The sequence below is a fragment of the Mya arenaria genome, chromosome 12 (genome assembly GCF_026914265.1).
Source record: "Mya arenaria isolate MELC-2E11 chromosome 12, ASM2691426v1".
Classification (NCBI taxonomy): domain Eukaryota; kingdom Metazoa; phylum Mollusca; class Bivalvia; order Myida; family Myidae; genus Mya; species Mya arenaria.
In genome coordinates this window covers 41,279,486-41,290,860 of record NC_069133.1, presented here as the reverse complement: position 1 = coordinate 41,290,860, position 11,375 = coordinate 41,279,486, and positions in this window count along the sequence as shown.

Below are 11,375 nucleotides of genomic sequence, written 5' to 3'. Positions count from 1 at the left end.
GAAGCAGAAAATATTCTTAGACTGATGAAGTTGTTTATCGAGAAGTTTCCGCATTTAATTTGAAACCTGTTTAGTATCTCTTGAAACTATTAATTGCAAAATATACCAGAAATGCGTAGGATTTACGACTGTAAATTTCACACAAAAATCCACTATAAAATTTAGGGAGAAAAGAATGATAATTATACAGAATGTAATTGTTTTACCATTATAAAAGGCATATAGAGCCTAATTTAATATTTTTCTCCATATAACAGCTGCTGTAGATTCTAGCTACGGTTTATGTGTTTTTATCCTACAATTCATTTGTAAACATTGGCGATGAAAAGGTGAGATGTTTAAATGGGCAAGCAATTAACACTTAAACTGTCACTCGCTTGAGGCCTCGCTCGTAGGCTCGATCCATAGCAAATCTTTACTCGCCTACTCAACATTTACACGATCACGTATCTGAACCCACGTAGGTGTTTAAAGCAGCTTAAATCTTTTTTCGGATATAGATAAAACTTCGATTCTACCATTAAAGATGATGAACACTATGACTTGATCGTATAATAACTATGTTTAGACTTATTTTAAGGCTTGATATCGTACCTTAGTTGTTTAAAGCTAAATGTAGAAGCGCACAATGTCTTTTTGCAAACGATCAATTCAGCGCCACAGGCTCGTCTGGTCGTTTAGTATCCATTGCTTAAGACAAACAGGTTCGAACAACGTGTCATTCAAATACTAAACAGAACACATATGCTAAGCGCACTATTCTTTTCAAAAGTTGAACGGTTTACATATATTATTCATTTTTTACATTACTACTTTAACAGTCGAGACGCTATATTCGGACCTCTTCTGTTTCTTTAGATAACATTATATTCATGCATTTAAAACACAGCAGTAATACAAAGTTCCAATGCTTCAACCAATCAAATTTTTCGTACTGACTAGGTAGAATAAAAAATAATTAAGACATTGCCTGGTTTTTATCCTTTGACTACTGTTTCATCAGGGTTGAAATTTCATTACACCTATTACATTACATGAATTTAAGATACATTCAAATTCAAGTCGTACGCTTGGCTGAAATTCGACAGTTTATGTTCAGATGTTTGCAATGATTTCCATTGCTGGCTTATTCTCTTCTAAGAAGTATTCTCACTCACCACATATGAACAATTCACATCGAGATTGCACATTGGATCATGTTCAGAGAAAGGTCTTATCTGCATAGATACTTTGCTTGTCTTGCAGATGATGGTTTATTGAATTGTAAACAACAGGGAAGCGATTTCGAAGGTTACATTACAGGGTTTTTTATGCTAATTTCGTTTATCAGATATAAAGGTAAACATGAATGATTGGGTCTTTTTATGTTTTTTGATCGTTCAATATCTAAATGCAAATCTTTTGAACTCCTCATAACTTCCTGCAGGTTATTATGGTGAATTGAATAACCATTGATTTGGAATGTTGTATACTCGCCCCAGTAAATTGTTGGTTGCCATAGAGTAATTTAATTAATTACATTTTCTCTATTTGAAACGATACTGTTAGATCAAATTTGTTTGCGGATGTTTATAAATGTTAATAAAGTTTATCTAAATTCAGTAAGAAATTGTGTACCACCTGAATTCGTTGTTCTATCGACATTGCTATATACCATCGTAAGGTTTTAAAATTGTTTTGAGATTATTAATTTGTAATCATTTAGAGAGTTGGTTTGAGTCATTTAGTTATTGAACGCTAACCATGAACTACATATTTCATTTACGGAGAACACTTATAAATAAAGGAATGCCCAGTTCCCTGTCCTCCGCCTCAGTTTTGATGTTAATGTAGACTCTGAAACAGCACTTGATTATTCATTAATAAGGCAGCGAATTTCTAGATTTCAGTACACATTATACGGTGAGATGCTTCTCTGAATACTGACTCGAAGAAGGTGAACCGTTGCTCTTACAATGTAAACGGCATTTTCTGTGACTGACTGGGTAAAATGCGGATCAACTGTAGAATTCAATTTGCATCTATAAACGTTCCTACAGACAACAATTTTGAACTTGATTACCTTTATCAAGGAGGTGAAAGCCTTCTAACGTTTTATGACAACATTCATTGAAAAGTGAAGATGAGCAGCCCATGTTACGATATAAAAAGTACTTTAAGTATGCATTTTCGGTCGAAATAAAAAAATAAAAAATAAAACATAATTATGCATACACAAAATTACAATTATCTTCAACATCAAGTATGCATTGTAATGATAATGCAGCTTATAACAGCTGACAGCATATGAACAACTACAATTCATATTAGCAATAACTTTTAAAGCAAGGTTTCAAAACTTTTCTTTTGATTAGGTTACCTAAGTAACAGAGACTGGTTACGCCGCAATGCAACGATAATCCGGATTATTTAATATCACGGTTGCTGCCATTCCATTCTGAAAATGTGGCTTTTTTTAAACCCCCTAAGGCATCAGATATTCATAGTCTTTGCAAGAAAAAAATACAAAGCATACTGAGCAATGTCCTTTATGTAGGAACTTGACCTTTTACCTAAATACATGAGTCAGTGCTAGTTAATTTAACATAGAGTCTAAAATACATGTCAAAACATTTGCAACATACATAATGCGCTTAAAGAAAAACGAGTTAACAAGAATAATTAACACTCTCAAAAGATTTTAAACAAACACCTAAGGATTCATGTATTCAGCAGTCCCAGCTATGAGATGTTTTAAATATATTCCTATATATGCGTGATGTAATATTGCTCTATTTACACCCTTCTTTGCATTAATAACAAATTAAATTAACCGTAAAGTGCTATTTTCTTAAATGAATTTCGTACAAATTTTACTGAATTGGGATTGGTACCAAAGTGAATTACAGAGATGTGATGTTATATTCGAACCTTTAATGTTTTATGGTCCAATCTTCTTTAGACAATCATACAATCCTCAAGTGCGAAATACTCAATTCCAATGAACAGCTCAAATGCCATAACCCTTCGAATTATAACTACTGACTGAATGTACTATAATTTTATTGAACGCTCGTCTTAGAAAATAAACATAAATTCAAGATCCGTTCGATCATTTAAACCCTAAACTCGACTGGAATGTGACGATACATTCAGTTTTATGGCCAATGAGTTTCAGCGCCTGTTTTTTTTTTGGTTACGATTCTCCTGAAGCGCAGAAACAAAAATGCTCATACCGACCTTGGATTGTAATAGCTGGTATTGAACGACACGCCCGTAAAATATGTTTTTTATTACTTCACATTACATCTTTAAGGGTTGAGAAACATTATTTTCAATCTCAAAAAGGATGCTAGTACTGCTCTACTTAGGAAACTGCGTCAAGAATAAATTGATTCACATCAGAATTCACAATAAACCTGAATAAAATTTGTAAATATAAATTAAGACTGAACAAATTTAACGTTTTTCCAACGAAGCGAAGTTGGTCGATGCACCAGGCTGTGCTCGGTTGATATATCGGTTGAATATTACAAAGTTATGGAGTTCAGGTACGAACCCAGCAGTCCAGTATTTTACTGATGAGCTTGTTTGATGGCAAGACTTACAGCCACACAACGAGCCACACAACGAGCCACACAACGAGCCACACATCGAGCCACACAACGAGCCACACAACGAGCTCGTTAGCCACACAACGAGCCACACAACGAGCCACACAACGAGCCACACAACGAGCCACACAACGAGCTACACAACGAGCCACACAACGAGCCACACAACGAGCCACACAACGAGCCACACAACGAGCCACACAACGAGCCACACAACGAGCTCGTTAGCCACACAACGAGCCACACAACGAGCCACACAACGAGCCACACAACGAGCCACACAACGAGCCACACAACGAGCAACACAACGAGCTCGTTAGCCACACAACGAGCCACACATCGAGCCACACAACGAGCCACACAACGAGCCACACAACGAGCTCGTTAGCCACACAACGAGCCACACAACGAGCCACACAACGAGCCACACATCGAGCCACACAACGAGCCACACAACGAGCCACACAACGAGCCACACAACGAGCCACACAACGAGCTCGTCAGCCACACAACGAGCCACACAACGAGCCACACAACGAGTCACACAACGAGCCACACAACGAGCCACACAACGAGCCACACAACGAGCCACACAACGAGCAACACAACGAGCTCGTTAGCCACACATCGAGCAACACATCGAGCAACACAACGAGCCACACATCGAGCCACACAACGAGCCACACAACGAGCAACACAACGAGCTCGTTAGCCACACATCGAGCAACACAACGAGCCACACATCGAGCCACACAACGAAACGTACAACTACACAAGCAACCATTGGGGAGGACGAAATTTAGTTACATGCATATGTTAAGAGTAAAAATGTTTCAAGACAAACACAATTTCGGATTTAAAAGCAAAAGTACCGATTCTTGTATCAACTTTTGCCTAGTCAGTGGACTTTCCCTTTAAATTTTGAAAACAGTATGCGTCGAGTATGTGACAAAAACATATTCTTCGATCAGCAGCTAAGTCTGATATCATACCTTTAAGAAAAAGGTAACTGATTGTGACTTATGATGCAATATTTTCAAATGAACATGTTGATTTTATCCACAATTACTGTATTTTCTCGGCAAATATGGCATTTCTTTGCATGTTGTGTATGTGTTTGCATGTATATATTCCTATTTTCCAAATTTGATGGTAGTCACTCGATTGTTCACGTTTCCTGGCCGAGTGTTTGTTCCTACAGACAATAGGATTACGAATATTCATTATAAAAGGAAATAGTAGTGTTTTAATATAAGCTCAATACACCGATGTGTGGTGTAATGCAAACTAACAAACAAAAAACATGAACAATATTGCGCATGTCATAGCTGGAAGCTTTGTTTGCAAGATTGAGAGTTAAACATGTATGGACTACTGGTAGAATCGATCTAGTGGTGTCTCTAAAAGAAACTGTTAAGCCTCATTGTTGATGGCAAATTATGTTATAAAAAACAGACAATTGAGGATGAACATATATTACTAGTTCTAACACCATAATTCAGATTTAGTGCGCAAAAATGTGACTGTAGTTTCGCGTAAGGCTAGGAAAGTGTAGTGATATTTATCTAGTTACATGAACAGATTCTATAGGCCTCTAGCAATAAGTCTTTATAAGCCGCCTAATACATAAGAATATACAATGATTTACGACAAAAATCACTAGCATTATCATATTGCATTGTCTGGTGTGGTATATAAATATTAACTTCCTGGAGGTAGACAGCGCATCTTGTCAAATCAGGGGAACACTGTCGCCTCGAAGGTCTTAGCCGAGACCTTATATCCTCGTTTATTTTGTTGACATTAATTTTAGTCAATGTCAATAATCAATTGTTAAACAACCCGAGACCTGACATCTTTGTTTAATATGATATTGCCATTAAACATAGTCTTAGTCACTCAAAAAAGTTAAATGTCGTTAAGGACGGTGTTCAGTTGTTTGAAACGCGTCAAATACATAATATATTCCTTATTAGAAAATGAATACCATTTTCTCATAGAATGCACATTATTTAATGAACTAAGAATGAGATGTATACCTAGATATTATAGACAACATCCTAGTATGTATAAATTAATTGCGTTGATCAATGCAGAAAATGAAACTATTTTAAAAAATCTGGGTATGTTTATATACAAGGCTTTCGAACTTAGAAATGTTGCATCATATCCAACATAAGTATGTGTGTGTGGATATGTGTATATGTATGTGTCAATGTTTATGTATATGTATATGCATATACAATATAATCACCTATATACCATTCATTGTGTTGTTAAAATTTTGATTATTGTAAGTTTTGGTATGTTATATGTTGTCTGTAGTGCACGAAAGTGCATATATATATATATATGAATATTTACACAGGTTTTGTACTTGTCGCCATTTTTGTATGATATTCGGCCACATGGGTCTATAATCTTCTGGTAAATAAATGATCTGATCTGATCTATCAAATTGGCGTTATGTATATTATGGTATACATCGTATTACATTTAATAATAGTTTAGCCAAACGTGTACTGTTAAACTCATGTGTAACAAAAGTTTTTTAGAAACGACTCTGAAGTAGAAATAAGTACAATCTCAAGGAAGGGTCATGAAACTTTCGTGATTCCTTAAAATAATTACGACAAAGCCTAGCATTTTAATTAAATATGCATGCATAAACCGAAGGGGCCGTAGTTTATGACAAAAACCAAGGCAGCCAAAAGCTAGCCGCAAGGAAAAAAAACACTAGTATATAAACCACGTGGGCCGTACAGATGGCGTACAGAGAGCGTATGGGAGCCTTGTGTGGGCCTTACGTGACTCGCCGGGTGTGCAAAATACCGCAAAGCCACCGTTTGTGCACCGTAGGGCACCCTTAGGGAAAAGGAAATCAATTGAGTATATCATAAAGCAATATCACATCGGTGCATTTTTAGATAGCAGAACACTAGAACCTTACTGACAGCAATAACAAACCTGATTAATTAACCTTTTGCCACCATATTATCCACGTTATATCAAACGTCGTAAACTCATTCGGTAAACATCTGCCATTTTCCATCGAAAATATCCTCGGATGTATGCCGATACATCAGTAGAAGTAGTTCGTAAATGTTTAACTAATAGTATTAATTAATTGTAGCGTTTTTTACGTGTAATTTGTATTACTTAGTTCAAATTGAGTGTATTATTGCATAAGTAATTAATATTCCTATGAGTCAAGTCCTTTGGTTTAACTGCTTAATTGAAAGAAAATACGCGCGTTACTTGCATCGTAGTAAGATATTATGTATAATGACAGTAGAAACCGTCCATATACTTCTGAGGTTATTTTGGATGTACATGGTAGAGTAGTTCCGATCAGTCGTAAACTTTTATTGTTTCAGTAAGGGTTCCATGAAAACAAGGCTCAATGACGAGAATTCGAGAATTGACAACACATGTATAAGTAGCGATAGGCTAATATATAGAGTATATAAGAGCTGTGCTCCTCGCTGTATGCATGGTGGACATTGATTCTTGTGAATATTAATTGCATAAAATTTTATTTTCCTTTTTAATGTTTTTAATTATTTCCATGAGCCAAAATGTTCTGAATTATGAACAAGCTGATATTTTTTAAAACTGTTTAGGTCTTCAATTTCCTCAACATTAAATTTGAGACAGGTCCTACCATTTTACCAACGCATTGTATTAACAGCAAAAAAAGAACTGTATTTTGTTAGACCTGAAAGACTGGAAAAAATTTGTAAAACTATTAAAGCCAAGAGTAGTAATGGAATACACCTTAATGTGGAACCAGGGCAAAAAAAAACAGGCGATTGTCAGCGAAGGTTAAACACTCCAGAGATTCGATAAACTAGATCTTAAATTCATACCTTGTCAGCTGGGATTCATATTTGATTCATTCCATAAAGGACAATAAGGCATACGCCGAAGGTTAGGTATTAACATGTCGTTTATACCATAAACTAGGCATGAACGTCATTACACGTCAGCTAGGGATGAACATTTCAGTCATACCATACACTATTGTTTTACAAAATAATTAAAAACATACAATTTTCATTATTTATATAACAGTTAGCAACCAGACAATTTATACTAAAATAATATTTGGTTACAAGGCGTCAAATGTACTTCTTCAGACAAGAACAAAATTAAATGAAGCTGGCTTATGCATCGAAAATCTTCAAATGACTAAATATATTATTTGAAAACATATACAAATATAAAGGGAAGGGATATTCAAATCAGATTGTATCTATAAAATATTCTTGACCTTCTAAATGTTAACTTAAATCAGCAAATAGTTTGTTTATAAAACGATATTTCTTAACAAGAGCGTATAGTGAAAAATACGCTCAAGCGAAATTAAGAATTCCGACAATTAATGTTGGTGAATCATTATGCAATCATTCGATGAAGTTGCAAATATAACCAGGACCCTTGATCCAACATAAGTTTTATTTGAATTCTGCAAGGTAAATAAGTGAATAATATGGAATAAATATATTCACAAGAGCATGCTGTAAAATAGCCATTCATTTGAAATTGGAGGTAATAAAATGAGAACAAAGCAATATCATGTCGGTACATTTTAAGATTGCAAAACTCTCGTAAATTGGCTTCTACATACAGCCAATAGAGCTTCAGCCCATACATCAATAACGTGATTAAGTCGTGGACTGTTTGATATGCAAATAATTAATATTCTTCCTTACCATCACACGAGTGAAAATAAACGTATCGCCACGGAAGTTTTAAAACTTTCACATAGCCGACTTCATGAATCTTTAGTTGTATAAATATAGCTACGGCGCTATTTTGACTGAATTACACTTCAAATCATGAGCTTTTCTCATTTTTTGCTATGTTAATTGCAATACAACTAAATATGTTGTCACTTATACCGATGGATGGCTTCGCAATTATCCTTAAAGAAAATGATCAAAATGGACTTAAATAGACGTGTGCTATATCGTACTATAGTTATCATTTTTTTTCATACATGTTTAAGATAATTGAAGTGGAAAACATCTGGACTTTATTCAAATATAAACACCATAATATATACATATGGTCACTGTCACCACAGTACTGGAAGGCGGTGGTGATTTGTCCGACATAATTTGGCATTTATAGGGCTGATCGGCTGTTGATCTCGCCTCTTCCGTAGAACGCATTTTACTTTTGGTCATAAATGGGACTGTTACTAATGGCTCCTTTCGTGATGATCAGTGTTTACTAAAAGATCGTGATATTATGAAACATAGGCATGTTAAAATATGGAAATATTCATATATTCTACTTCTCCACAGGAAAACATGCAACATCCACTAAGGATCATTTCAGAAGTCATTCAAATATGACAATTTTATTCAAAAGTAGTCAAAGCACAAACAAGCACAGCTTATCTGTTTAAATAGTTAATAAACAATATTGACCAAGAGTAAAGAGTTTTCTTCCTCAGGTGCATGTGTTTTTTAAGTGCTTGTAAAACAGCATTTTAAGTGGAGCAGGACAGGCGATTTGACCAATTTATGAAACCTTACAAAGCATGTTTATTTTTTTTGTGTTTGATTCGAATGAGTCTGTCATTAAATGTTCAGTGTCAGATGGTCTCTCTGCATATATGTAAATGTTTTTTTATGGTGCAATGGTTAAACTTTCAACGCAGAACAACTTTATAGATATATAACTAGGGAGAGTTCCATTATCTGTCCATCGATTGACATCAATCATCCTCTTTTGGTTAAAAATAACAATAGCGGATGAAAGAAAATTTATTTTACTTACATATGACTCGCTGTTAACTAATATTCAAAACAACGCAGCGGAAATCAATTGGGCATTTAAAGCTGCACTCTCACAGAGTTAACGTTTGGACAACTCTTGGAACGAGCCAATTTATGTGAACATGCATGGAAACAGTCATCTAAGACTGCTGTCAAAAAATTAGATCGCAGATTTTTATATTTAAGTTCAAAAATTGATGTTTTTTGCATTTTTCTTAAACCGTTAGTAACGCTTTTAGCCATAAAACATTAATTTTCGAACAGGAATATGAAAAGCTGTAATCTGATCTTTTGTCAGCAGTCTTTTATCACTGGTTTGCAGATATTTACGCACAAAATTGCTCATTCCAAGACAAAAACTAAAAAAGTTGTAAAAGCGGTAAATCTGTGAGAGTACAGCTTTAAAGTTAAAAATTTGTTAAAATCTATGGGATTCGCTTAAGTAAGCTTTACCAGGGAGTTGGAAATACAAAAAGATACACAACTTGGAGATAAGGGTAATCGATTGTTACATGCAAAAATTATTCTCATCAAGGGCGTCAAAATTAATTCAGAACAGCATTATGACACGACTATGAATAGCTTCACAGAGATTAGAAATTAAAATAGGCAGATGGCAAAATAATATCAAAAAATGAATAAAAATACCAACTCTGTAAAACACTAGGAGAGGAATTCAATTTAATTCTAGAATGTCCATTATACCATGGATTTATATTTGATACACTTAGCAATATCAATGGCGCAATCCAAACATTCCAAAATTCAACTTATTTCGAGTGAAAATGAAGCTATAATTAGAATGCTATGTAGTTTTGTCTAAAATGGCTTTGAAATACGCAAGTATAGATACTAGATACTTTTCTCAAGTAATTTTACATTTCAGCATTATAAGCAAATGTATAATGATATTGTTTTGTGTATACACTATGATTTATTATTTTTGAAGTTGTTATACCTTAAATGTTATCTAATTGTCATATTTATATTACATGTAACTCATCATAGACATGGGTTGTAAGCTTATGGGTTGTAAGCGTCTAGTTAATAAATTTCTTTTTCAATTGATGCAAAATTGACTGCACTACAATCTAAATTAATGAAAATTGTAATTAGTTTAAGCGTGGGCTGATGACCTATATCTAGTATTAGCGAAATTGCAATTTAAGCAACGGTAGTCGAAAAAGGCTATCATAAATTTTACCGGAGACCACTAGTATAACTGTTAATTAAACTTATGAAGTATGAATCGGTATATTAAAGGTTGTTTTATAGCCAAATATATAACTGTTCATCTAACCAACTTTTGATTATTTATGAGTATCAAATTCCCATTGGTTTAGAATGAAGCTTGCTCGCCCACATCCAAACTTCTTCTTTAAATCCTTTTTTATATATATATTTCAGGAACAAAATCTACATGAGTGTTGTGAATTACGAAACACTAGTGTAATACACGAATTGAAAAATCTCCACAATTTTCTTGATAAACGCCAAAATTATTACACCCAAAATCAATAATAACACACAAAAAAAAATGAAAATGTGAAATGTAAATATAATGATGTATTCTTTTTTTCGTGCTTCCATGCAGTATGAACACTTGGGCGCGATTTTGCAATTTTCCAAGATCGATTTACTGATTAGCAAAATCGCGGTCGAGCGTTCATACTGCATGAATGCACACAAATAAGAATTAATCCTTAAATATAACAAATAGTCTAAAACCCATGTCAAAAATTAAATGCAAACTATAGGGCCAAACCCAGTAATCAACAAAACAAATATAAACCCTATAAAGAGGCACAAGGCAAAGGCCGAGACGGCACTGAACTAGAAACAAAAACATATAAAAAAAAACACAAACACGCGTACAAAAACAACGAACTAACACGTACACATCAAAATAGATTTATCAATAAATGATGGTGTTATTGTATTGGAACGATTAGTGAAACTCGAGTTCACTCGAGTTTGCCATAACTTAACACGT